The sequence below is a fragment of the Podarcis gaigeae genome, assembly GCF_964106915.1.
Source record: "Podarcis gaigeae genome assembly, chromosome: 4".
NCBI classification, from domain to species: Eukaryota; Metazoa; Chordata; class Lepidosauria; order Squamata; family Lacertidae; genus Podarcis; species Podarcis gaigeae.
The window spans coordinates 4,634,931-4,648,046 of record NC_139677.1 but is presented as its reverse complement, the minus strand read 5'-3'; the positions used below and the strand labels follow the sequence as shown (position 1 = coordinate 4,648,046).

Below are 13,116 nucleotides of genomic sequence, written 5' to 3'. Positions count from 1 at the left end.
GCATGTAGATAAATAGGTACCGCTCCAGCAGGAAGGTAAACGGCATTTCCGTGCACTGCTCTGGTTCGCCAGAAGCGGCTTAGTCATGCTGGCAACATGACCCGGAAGCTGTACGCCGGCTCCCTCGGCCAATAAAGCGAGATGAGCACCGCAACCCCAGAGTCGATCACGACTGGACCTAATGGTCAGGGGTCCCTTTTCCCTTTACATAATTATTATTGATTCAAATTGAATTTACATTTGTGTATGTAAGTAGTAATTGTAGCAAAAATGCTAAGAAGTTATAACTGGATCTCAAAAAGGAAAATTAGCAATCATTTCAACCGGCTGTGTTAGCAATATATATTACATATCGTGTACCACATAAGGAAAATTGGTTCTATTAGAATGAACTTTATTATTATTATTATTTGTTTAATTTCTATACCACCCTATACCTGAAGGTTTCAGGGCGGTTCACATAAAATAGAAACAACAGAAAATATTGCATACTGTTTTCAAAAGATAATGAATTCCCCCCCAAACACCCCTAGTGAAATGTGTCAGGATTGAAAAAGGTAAACCTCAGCAATGCATAAAAGCAAAGACTTTAACTTGTTTCTCTACTTTAGTGTTTGTAGCATGGATTGTTAATTTTTAAGGTCACCATATCAGTCAAGTTTAAAAGTTTTCTGGTGGGCATGTTGTCAGATATTTGTCTGTAAAATTCCCCCCAGCATTAAATTAAATAGAGCTGCAATCCAAACTCCACTTACCTTGGAGTAAGCTCTATTGAATGCTGCTTGCCTTACTTCTTAGTTAACATCGGGGCTTTTTTCCAGCCAGAGCTCACTGGAGCTCAGCTCCAGCAACTCTCAGTTGGGCACCACTTCCACCTCTTTTTCTAGAGAAATAGCAGTGGTTAACGTGGTTAGGATTGAGCTGTAATTCTTTAATGCCAATGAGATTCCTGAACTGAGATCTCCATTCAACTGACCAACCAATGCATTCAGAATCCAGGGTTATGCTGGAGACTGTGAGGAGAATCTTTGAATTTGGTTTATGTGGTAAAGAAACAGTAACAATAGTAACAGCCTTTATATAACACTTTTAGATATAAAAACATTTCACATGCATCTTCCAACTGCAACATTTACCACAACCCTGTAAGGTAAGTTAGGACTGTTATTCCCCCATATTGCAGATTGGGGGGCTGGGGCTGCGGGTGGAGTGAGGAGAGAAACTGAGGCTGAAAGAGACAAACCTGCCTTAGCTCATCAGTCCCTTGGCCATTATAGCTCTCTCTCCTAGACATCTGTACACTAAAGCCTATATTTTCCAGACAAATTCCATTTTGATTCTGGTCAGATGGGACAAGAGCATAAGATTATTGTACTTCAAGACAGAAGCCTTTCTTTGTACTTTGGCACAAAAAGTACAAAGTAGCTTGTCTTTGTCAATGCTAGAAATATTTTCTATGCATTTTCCCCACATCCCTCTGGCTGTGCTGCAAACCTGTATCTATTCCTCTCACAAAGCTACAATTTCCAGTTTTCTGGGAAGAGGGATTGCCTGTTAAACTACTCTGAGAGTTATCACACTGTGAGAATAGGGTATCCTAACAACACCCAGCCCCCTTAACAAACTAGAGTTCCCAGGAATCTTTGGTGGGAAGCTGTGACTGCTTAAAGTGGTATGATACCACTTTGAATGTCTAGCGCATATGGCACTTGTTTCTAGTTTCATCCTGAGCTGTTTCTTGGTCATGCTAAATCATGCAAAACCTGTGGCTCTCCAAATGTTCAGCTCCCATCAGCTTCAGACAACTTGGCCAATGGCCACAGATGATGGGAGATGTAACCCTAACAAAACAACAACAAAACAACCTATGGAATAGATACCATCACACGGATGGACCTTATGCATGAACTGACTATAGAATGATCTGATCCACTGGGTCTTCTGCTTTGTTCGTTTGTTAAACTTTATGAATTACTTCTGTGGAAATTTACAATTTGATACTATGAATAGTACACCTTATTTATCTTAGAACACAGCCGGTTAAGTCTCATGTGTTTATTTAGGGAAATGTAACCCAGCAACAGCTGGAGAGGCACAGGCAGGGCTTTTTTTTAGCTAGACCTCTCTGGAACTCAGTTCCAGCACCTCTCAAGTGGGCACCATTGCCATGATAAGAGAACGAGGGAGGCATTCGGGGTGAGTTCCAGTGCCTCTTTTTCTAGAAAAATAGCACTGAACAAGTTCCCTTTCCCTGTGCTAAAGTGTTTGAGAACTGTAGGTAGATAGATGAGTTTGCCTTACATTGACTGGTATTGGATGGCCACATTTGTTTAGAAGTTCATATACAATAGCTGATCTGTCATACGAGTTTCACATAAAAGCTCATAAAACAGGTACATTTATGGCATGTGGAACATGATCATACAAATTATCCTTGCCTCCTTCTGATGTATATTAAGTCTGCTTAAGTCACTGTGGCCCAACTCTCATCTCACCTCCATCCAAGTACTTCGGAAAACTATGTTATGGACTAGTTGCTCTCTGTCAAAAATACCAGCATTTTCATATTGATTAATCTTTTCAGACAGTCTGGCAATCTATGTGTCACAAGCCACAAGTGTGGTCAAAGGATCTCAAGGTTGTATTTATAGCCATTTTCTCTTCACAACAGCCCTGAAAGGTAAGAGAGACCTCTCTTAGATATAGTGACTGGCCCAACATACGTCCACTGGGCACATGGCTGACTGTCTCAGTAATCTAAGAGACTACTCAGAAAATAGAAAAATAGAAAATGCAAATATATTTTTTTAAAAAAAAAATTTAAAAAAGGTGGCAACATGGGTGATGAAAATCCTTGTCTACATGGATTTGCCCCATGCAGGGCTTATGTTAGCCAATCTTTGTGTGCATCTCCAAAGTAGCAATGCAGTTGTACTTTCATAAATGCTGCATCAGCACAACCATTAAAATAAAAATATTAATCAATAGGCTCTTCATCTCATGAGCTATAATATACATTAATACGAGAATGGTGGTTTCCAATACTTACCTAAATGCATTGCCAGGAATTACAGAGCCAAGGCATTGATTGATCTGTGTGACTCATGTTTTCATAATGATTTCACAATTATAGGCCTCTGGGCAAACCAGCACTGGATTAACCACTTCAGTAAGTATGCTATGGAAGAAGAGTCCCAGCTATTAAACAGGGAGCCCCACTGTTTTTTTACTAGCTTGCATTCTCATCAATGTAATGGGCTGGCTTAAAATACTCACAACTAAAGGAAATACATTGTGGACCACACGATCCAAATAGCCTGCAATATAATAATAATAATAATAATAATAATAATAATAATAATAATAATAATAATAATTTATTATTTGTACCCCGCCCATCTGGTTGGGTTTTCCCAGACACTCTGGGCGGCTTCCAACAAAGATAAAAGATACACTGAAATGTCACATATTAAAAACTTCCCTGAACAGGGCAGCCTTATGAGCATGTAATGCACAATCATTGCTCTGTGGATTCATTTTTAGAGTCCACATCACCAAACTTAGATTGGAGGGCAGAGGCAAAGCTCAGCATTCTGGTGCTAAGGCAAACAACATGAAACATGTCCCTACGCCAATTCCATATGTATTTTATGACATAGAAAATTATGAACAATTGGAATAAAATGACAAGTATGTTTCCAAATTTGGATGAGACTCCATTAGTCAATATTTATGGATTATTTTCAGGAGTTCTAAACTTGTTGCCAACTTAGAGAATTGACAATGCCTAGTACCTGAAGTCTTAAATTTCTGATGAAATTTCTGCAGGATTTAACTCATAATCTCATCTAGCACATTATTAAAATAAATGTTATTTATGTAAATAATGTATGTGACATGATTTTGGTGAAACCCACCCCTTGAATCAGGAATCTTGAATCAGGTCAAGGGCCCCTCTCTCCCCACCCTAGTTCTGGTCCAACTGGAGGGAGTTCCCATGTGGCTATACATCCAGGAGACTTTTCAGCATGGAGATAAGACTTACAGTGCTTTTCACTGTGCACCTAACATAGTACATGTGGGATCAGAGGGCCACAAGTGGAATGACTGTCTACATGGATGCAGAGAAGAGAACAAACCGTATAGATCAGAAAGTTACATTTGAAACAGCCTGAAGATGTTTGTGGACCATTTCTCAACACACATGTGTGAGATGTGAATGGCTATGTATCCCAAAGGTATGCATTATCTGCTAATTTTCCTTGCCTACATCAAAGGCCCGGTAAATGCTGCATTACCTAAGCACTATTGGTGTGACTACCCCATGCCTCATCCTGAGCAATGTATGAGATGAAGATGCTTGGGAGAGACAAATGATGTAGAAAGTTTGTGCAGAAGTGCTGCTGCCTCCAAGAGTAGCACAGGGACTTTCCACATGTCATACTACCCTGGTTTAGAAATCTGGTTGTAAGGAGATGTTGCCGGAGATGTGAGGTAAATCCTCTCACAACTATATTCTCACATCATATTTCAACCTAGAAGAAAGGAAATGTTTTACTGCCCCAACATATTTTGTTTGAGTTAGAATTCTTCTTCAGGGCAAATGTGTTACATTTTATAATAAAATCAAAACAATTTAACACGGATTACTTAGCACCTTTCAGATGACAGGGGTGGTAGGGACAATAAAGTATCACTTGGTCCTTTGAGGACACAGATTCTGGCCTGGCTCCTCATTCTGAAGAATGTGCATTTAGGAAGAAGAGTAAGTTGCTTCCAGATGCTGCTCACTACCTCCAGTGCTTCCCCACTTTCTGGCTGCTTTTCTTAGAGATGACCTTTCTGCCTGGCTGTGCCTCCACTCCAGTCTCTCAGATCTTACACAGGGCTCTGAAAGCCATATAAAGACTTGCCAAATTATAGCTCATGTCGTATCTGAAACAGCTCTGAAACTCAAAGTTAACAGCTATTGAAAGCAACCTGAAGTAAACCCCAGATTCCAAAGCTCCTGCCTTAGATTCATTGCTCTGGAAGCTTCAGAGGAATGAGAGAGGTCTTTGATTTCTTTTTGCATTTTTTTAAAGATAGCTGGTGAGAGAAAAGATATCGATCCTTCCATCTTGAAGATGTCCTGAGCTTATACTTGGCAGTTTCAACTTCAATACATAAAGGCAAGTTTCTTAGGCACTGCTACAGAATGGGATATTCTGGCCATTGGCACTGTTCATTCATTTGTCTTGTTCATTTCATTAACATATACTTGCTGTTTTATAGGTGACTGCATCTCATAATTAACTTGTTTTTCTTAGCTTTCCTAGAGAAAGCTCAGGGTCTTTCCAAATATCTAAGGCTGGCTTCCTCAACCTCGGCCCTCCAGATGTTTTTGGCCTACAACTCCCATGATCCCTAGCTAGCAGGAGCAGTGGTCAAGGATGATGGGAACTGTAGTCTCAAAACATCTGGAGTGCCAAGGTTGAGGAAGCCTGGTCTAAGGGTTTTGAAAATAAACATGGCGCGGGGGAAACAAACCTAAGAGAGCTTCCAGCAGCCTTTTCTGCTTGAGGGTTTGATTGGTTGGAAAAGAGGCATCATAGATCTCATATATAGAATCCCTGGGACACAGGGGGAAACCAGTTCTCAATGCATCCTATTTCAATCAACTGCAGTGTTGGCCCTTTGGGTCTCAAATTTCAGCTGTGCACTGTGTGATGCCAAAATCCCCTCCCCCTGCCTCTCACCTTCCATTCTACATCATAATTGTGCCGCGCACACCCACAGCTCCACCCCTAAACTTGCCTCTGTCAGCTGGCATGCTCAAGTGGTGGTGATCTCATGGGCTCAGCTCAAAATCTGATAATGGGAACTCTTGTGTCTGTCATCATAAGACACATCTTCCATTACTATATGTAACAATGATGTGGTAAACTCTGGCATGCCTGTACTTCACTTGTTGTTTTCCATGGAAGGTTGCTGGTTTCCAGACGTGTATAACTGGAGTCAATTTTGGTTTCTCCGACTTTCTTTCTTTCTTTCTTTCTTTCTTTCTTTCTTTCTTTCTTTCTTTCTTTGCTTACTTGCTTTGGGAAAGAGGCAAGTGTGTCCTGGAAGAGATGCTGTGGGCCTGATCTCTGTGGTGGCACTGCTACAGATGCCCAGAGCTGCTGACACAGCAAGGATCAAGTGACAGCAGGGCACAGTTTTAGGGCCAATTCTGTAAGGCACACTTGCCTCGTTCCCATGCTCACACTCTCAGTGCTGCTTCCACCACTCCTACACATTGTCCCTTCTCTGTAGTCCCTCTTGGCTCCCTTTTGGTTTCCCTCTATGGCTCACCATACACCACTGCGTATGTAGATCCAGCCTGAAACTCTCTAGAATTCTAACCAAAGTTGTCTTGTGGAAGCAATGCCATCAAACAATTGTGCATGCAGAGCTGCAGCAGTAAATCAAACAGCCCCCCCCCAAAAAAAACCCAACAACAATTATTCCTTCCAGTACCAAGTTGTGCTTCAGTCAATTTAACACCCTTTATTGATTTTATCAACTTTTTCCTTTAGCAGCAGATAACAATTTTAACACACCCCCCCTCCCATGCAGATTAGATTTTGGAACAGAATTAATTTGATTGCACAAGGGAAAGGTGTCAATTTAGCCAATGTGAACATGAGATTTTAAAGGTCTTTTTCTTTCTTGACTAAAGGTACAGCATTAAATTCCATCCGTAATCTGAAGACGTAACCCCCATACAAAGGGTATCCAGTGTTTTCTCTTATAAAAGGAAGCTAGACACAAGCCTAAAGTGATGAAATATTGATCTCTGGGGGTTCACCACAGAGCCCTCCAATCACTGGATAATATGATTGAATTGAAATTGAATTTTCTCTCAGATTGAAACTGAATGGCACCTCTACCTACCCCAGAGTAGTTTGAATTAATCTCTGGGTCACCTAACATGATATCCCTTTTGTTTGTTTGTTTTTTTCCTTAGCTGTTCTGTGAACAACTAGCAACTGAGCTAGTGGCTTTGAGACACGGAGCAACACGGAAAGCAAGGAGCAATAAGCAGTATATTTAAGTAGGTGGGAAATGCTTACCTACATATGGATAAAATCAGCTTGTTTCATCACAGTTTAGATGGTCTAGGAAACATCAAATTTTCAATGGTTTTCATTGGCTTCTTTCTGGAAGGACCCCTGTGCTTTTAACTCGTGCATTCTGTCTACTAAGAAAAATGTCACCTGATGGATTTCTGCCCTCCATATAGCTGCTAGAGACACAAGAATGGAGGTGCTTTGGGATTTTGTTTGGCCTGCATTTGTAAGCAAATTGGCCAGATTTAAGCTGTCCAGAGTAATATGCAGATTGGAACACAATTACCATTCAGTTTTCACACTTCTCTGAATTTTGCATCTCAAAAAAGTGTCAAAATGCATTTGAAATGCAGGTTTTAAATTACAAATTTAAAGTACAAATATGTGTTTTTTAGGGTTCAACATGTGCACAAATGCATATGCTCCCAAAATCTACCCCTCCACAGACAACCTGAAAATTGCTGAGAGTCTTAATTTTTCTGCCTCTTTTAGCAAGTGTAATGTGTTGAACCAGATGCTGTATGATTCTTAATGCATTTTTGCAGACGCACTGTGGACCACATGAATAGAACTTGCAGACCTCTGCTGGTCCACAAAACACAGTTTGGGAACCCCTGTGTTGGGGTAAATTTTTTAATGCAATTCGTTTTTTTGATTCCATAATGATATGGAAACAGGACAGAATGGATCTGTGATTGAACAGATGTGAAAGAGGCACAGCCTGAAAATTGTCTCATCCATCTCTATTAAAGAATCGTGTCAATAAAAACTGCACCTGTGGTGCTGCCTTATTTCTTTGTGTGCCCCCCCCCCCCCGCTAAAACCCTCTGCTCAAAACCCACCCTTTGTGTGTGTGTGTTTATGGCTTAGTCCTCATCTTTTATTGAAAGAAATCCTTAGCACACGCAGCTGAATTTTCCTCAGATTTATCCCTGGTTTCTTTTGTCTCTCCTCTGCCTTCTCCTCTGCCACTGTCAAAGCAAATCTTGCAATAGGGGTGTGCGCACACCCCTGACACAGATCCAGCCCTGAGCCATTTGTGGGGATGGGACTGGTGGTTGTAAAGGAGCAGCCACTCCTTTATCACAGCAGGTTGGGGGAGCGACACTTGGTGTCACTCCTGAGCCTACTCACCTCCTGCTAAAATAAGGCTCATCCACACCTTTCTTTGCCCTGCCACTTTCCCCCAGGAAAAACTGCGGCTTAGAGCTGAAGCAGAACAAATGGCAATCGAGTTTTCCTGAGATCATTGTTTGTTCCAAAAAGCAATGACAAACCTAGACAGCATCTTAAAAAGCAGAGTCACCCCCTTGCCAACTAAGGTCCGTATAGTTAAAGCAATGGTTTTCCCAGTAGTGATGTATGGAAGTGAGAGCTGGACCATAAAGAAGGCTGATGGCCGAAGAATGGATGCTTTTGAATTATGGTGCTGGAGGAGACTCTTGAGAGTCCCATGGACTGCAAGAAGATCAAACCTCTCCCATTCTGAAGGAATCAGCCCTGAGTGCTCTCTGGAAGGACAGATCATGAAGCTGAGGCTCCAGTACTTTGGCCACCTCATGAGAAGAGAAGACTCCCTGGAAAAGACCCTGATGTTGGGAAAGATGGAGGGCACAAGGAGAAGGGGACGGCAGAGGATGAGATGGTTGGACAGTGTTCTCAAAGCTAAGTGACAGTGCAAGGGCAAAACCTCTCAGACCCATGCCTAAAAAACATGCAACAAGCAGAGAACTGCTTGGACCCATGCTTTCTAGTCATGGAATAAGCAGAAGCATGGATGGGCTGTAAGTCTTGCGCATGGCCAGAGCTTCCTCCCCACCAGTCCCAGATTTACATATAAGCTAAACAAGCTATAGCTTAGGGCCCCACTCTCTTGGGGGACCACAAAAATATTAAAGGAAAAAAACCTGGATGTATATTTCCAAAATATAAGATAAAAAACCAAATAAAATTAAACCTACATACAGCAACACCATTTAGGTCCATAAGTTACCATATAGTATATATTCAACACAAAAAACAGTGCCAATTTGTTGCTGACAAAGGACAGCTGGACATATAAAGGGCCCCATTACCTCCAGTAGCTTAGGGCTTCATCGAACTAAATCCGGCCCTGTCCCCACCCCCATCATACTGTATTAAACACATTGAACATTTTCTTATTTCAAAATCATGGCCAGGAGTGGGGCAGAAGAAGGAGATGCTGTGTTGCCTTCCACTTCTCCTAACCACAAGGAGCAGGAGGCTTTCAGGGCACTTACCAGGTTGCAAAATACAAGCACCCTGTATTAATCATTTCAAAGGTTTCATTGACTATTTACTACTGCGCTGCTCCATATCACTAACATATGCCTGCTGTGGCCTTAGCATGTAGAAATTTTGCAATTGATCAGCACAAACCAATCAATATTGCAAAAAATGATAGTTTATAAGGAAAAAGCAGGAATAATTATAGATAATGTCAATCATTCCAGAGCTATTTTATTCTTTAATTGTTTAGATAACAGATACCTTTTCCCCCAAGTGCAAAAAAAGACCATTGCATTTCAGGAATGTTGTCTTATTACCACATTTTTAAAGCATCTTGAATGACCTATTCAAATTGAAGGAGAAAAAAACAAAACGGCATCAGTAAGGAGACAGACATGTATCATCCCACCTCTTCAACATCCAGGGTATACTAATAAAAAGAAATTATGATAAGGGCAATAGTAGCAGAAACCTACTTGAAAGCTGTGTCATCTGCTTGCTAATTCAGACCAGGAGTGACTTCAAACAATCAAGGATCCCGGTGGCATTGCTGCCCTCTTTGTTTTCCCCGAGGGAATCCTTTGCCATATATTAACCAAATAGCTGAAACATTTTCCCACCACGCACAGATGTACTCCTTCAGTGACTCCTCCTCATGAGGTGAGCGTGGTCATGATTTTCTTCTTTGGTTCCTTCTTTGGTCCATTTCACGTGATGGAATGTGAGGTCTTTGTCCCTCTCTGGTAGAGAAAATTAAAGTGATGGTTGTGCTAAGTCTTTGTGCTAAGACTTTATTGTTTCGCTGTATTCTACTGTCATCCTGTTTTACTGGGCAAAAGTGTAAGTGTCAGAAACTCACTAAGCAGTGGCATAAATGTCAAAGAACTACCCATAAACGACACCACTAAGTCTGACTTTTACTACAAAATACATTGTGCCCAAGAGTTAGGTAACTACGAAGCTGTAATAAAATAACCAACTTTATGAGAAAAACATTCTACGATGTGGCCAAGGAAGATCCATCAAGGGATACCCACATGCTTATATTAATGTTCACTGTGCTCCTCACTTCCTCTCCACTGACCTTCAGGTAGCAAAAAATGGGGTTTTAATATTACTCTCACTTTCCTCACACCATGCATAATTTTCTACACCTCTATCACATCCTTCCTTATACTGTATTTGTTTCTGAGTTGTTGTTTTTTAATAAACTAAAATGTCACAAATGTTGTAGGTCCAGCCCCTTGATCATTCTGCTTTTCAATTGTTATCCCATGCTCTGCTCTGCCATGGGCATAGTCCACGAAGTTTGACTAGACTTGCTCTCCTGAGATTATTGATCCTCCTTTTTGTTCTTTTTTATACGAACATTGAATAGGGGAATCTGTAGAGGGTGGAATACTGGGAGCACCAAGAGCTAGTTTGGCCTTTGGGAAGGTCCAGGAAGGGACTGGGGAGTCATTTTAGGTGTTAACAAGTATCTCTGAACCTCTATGCCCTACACACTCTGTGCATAGAAATTAATAAAGTGACATTTTGTGGGCTCATAGCGAAAATGAAGCTAACATGGGATTCGTTAAACTAGATTTAAAAATTAATGATATCAGCCTTTAAAAAGAGAATGCAAATGTAAAATTACTGTAATTTAAAGCTGTAATCTTAGGAAACCTTAGGGTTCCAATCCTAATTGCACTTGCTAAGAAGTAAGCTGCAGTGAACACATTGATACTTATTTAAAAGTGAACATGCATACGGTTGCACACACTGAACTCAGTGAAATTTGTTTCTGAGTAAACTTGTTTGGAATTAACCTATAACTGCCTATTTTTTACAGGAAAGCAGAAAATAGGAAATCAGAGGTGTAAAGGGAGTTACCTATAGTACTACGAAAATATGTTGTTCCATAGCAATGTTTGGTTAATGCCAATCTCTTAAAATATCTATCAATTTTTGAAATATAAATATAAACCACCACTGGGAAGGTCCTATGGTTATATATATATATTTAAAAGTACATGGTTTTCTTTCTGGCAATGTGGTTTTAAAAACATCAATCACTAAGAAACTTGTTGAGTGAGGAGAGAAATACAATAAATGACTCACGAGCAGATATGATAAAGCTAAAATCTTTCATAGCTGCTGTTCACAGAAAACTGATGGAGAAGAAAACTGCATGACTGCTCCAGCTGTCAAAATGGTGGCTTCTGTAGGCAGAGCACTCTTACACCTCTGCTTAGGGCAGGGATGGGATGAAGCGCCTCTACCCCACCAGCTGAATGTGGTCACCTGTGCCTCTCTACCTGGGCTTTGGGACTCCCTTGGCTCTGCTGCTCACCTTCCCTGAGCCAGTCTGTCTTTCAGCAATTGTGCCAGCCTGGAATGTGTCACTGTTTTGTGATAATGTTTCTGGCTTTTCTGTATGGAGGATGGAGAGGTGTGTGTGTGCAAATATCTGGCTTTTGCATGACAAGAACACAGTCTGCTGTTTAAAGGTAATAGTTAAATCTATTATGCCATTCACTTTTGCTTTTTCCTCCCCTCACCAGTGGGATGTGATGCCCAGAAGGTGGTGCAAGAGAATGTGGCCCTCAGGATGAAAAAGATTCTCCCCACTAGATTGTTTTAGCTTAGGGCTTCTCCCACTTTTAAATGAAGAGGATGGCTAGTGCCATCTTTCAAGCAGTTGGTCTGCAATTCATGCCATTATCCTTAGCTCCCCTCTCCCCCCACAGTCCTCCAAATTTAGCAATAATCCCCACACAACCATGCATCTGGGAGTCCTGGGAGCCCTCCCACCTCTTTCATGCAGCCTTGCATGCAAGTATTCCTTATCTATGCATCTCCCATACCTCCTATACCTATTCCCTCCCCACTACTGTGCTTCAGACCAAAAGCTTCCATATACATTATAACACTCAATAAATAAAAACAACATGCAAAAGAAAATCCCAAAGACTACATGGTCTTATAGTGGTCTATTGCAACAATTGGCTTATATAGTTGCTCCACACATTACCTGTTTAATTGAAACATATAGAGACAGTTAGCATGTAAACCATATGGCACCATAAAATCAGGTCCTAGCAAACTGAGGTTCCATCAAATTCAAGAGATACACACACTATGTGGATCTACATTGTTGCATCCTCCACGTGGACCAACTGTTGGCACACAAAATATTTCCCAGCAGATTCTACAGAGCTAATAGAACATGTAAACATACTGTCAAAGATGAAAAGGAAGTAAAAGAGAATGCTTTTTAAAAAAATGAGAACAGTATCATAACCTGACACCCATCATACACATTTCAACATCATGACCTAGTCCTTTTTTAAAAAAGGACAAAGAGAAAACAAGACAGTCACTTAAAATCCTTGAGCTACAATAATAGTCCTAAATTGTGCTTTGGGAAAGGGCACCCTCTCTGCAAGCTATTCTTTTTAATACTTCTAAGATGCCTGAGAGGTGTTCCTTGAAACAAGACTGAGATCTGGGCTGCAGGCCAAAGTGGGATTGTCCGCTGAGAAAGAGCTAGAAGCACCATACCGGGAATGAAATTTACACGGAACATCGACCATGTAGAAAAGCTTATCCGGTTCAAAATCACCCAAGTTTGCTATCACAGCAAGCTTTAGCACACGATCATGGTTTAATAATTTTATATCCATGACATAACCCTTTATTTCTTGTCACAAATGAACCTTAAACACACACAGCTCCATTCACTCTCATTCTTTTCTAGTCCCTCTGTTGACCTGGTTAAGGGAAGGTTACA

The 13,116-nt window shown here is 40.9% G+C and overlaps 1 long non-coding RNA gene across 1 annotated transcript; it reads left to right on the top strand.

Annotated features, from left to right (window-relative positions):
* Window positions 1-1,091: 1,091 nt before the first annotated feature.
* Window positions 1,092-7,865, top strand: LOC310844126. Its single transcript, XR_014563962.1, has 3 exons — window positions 1,092-1,150; window positions 2,585-2,680; window positions 5,085-7,865. It is a non-coding gene; the product is annotated as an uncharacterized lncRNA (long non-coding RNA).
* Window positions 7,866-13,116: the final 5,251 nt, after the last annotated feature.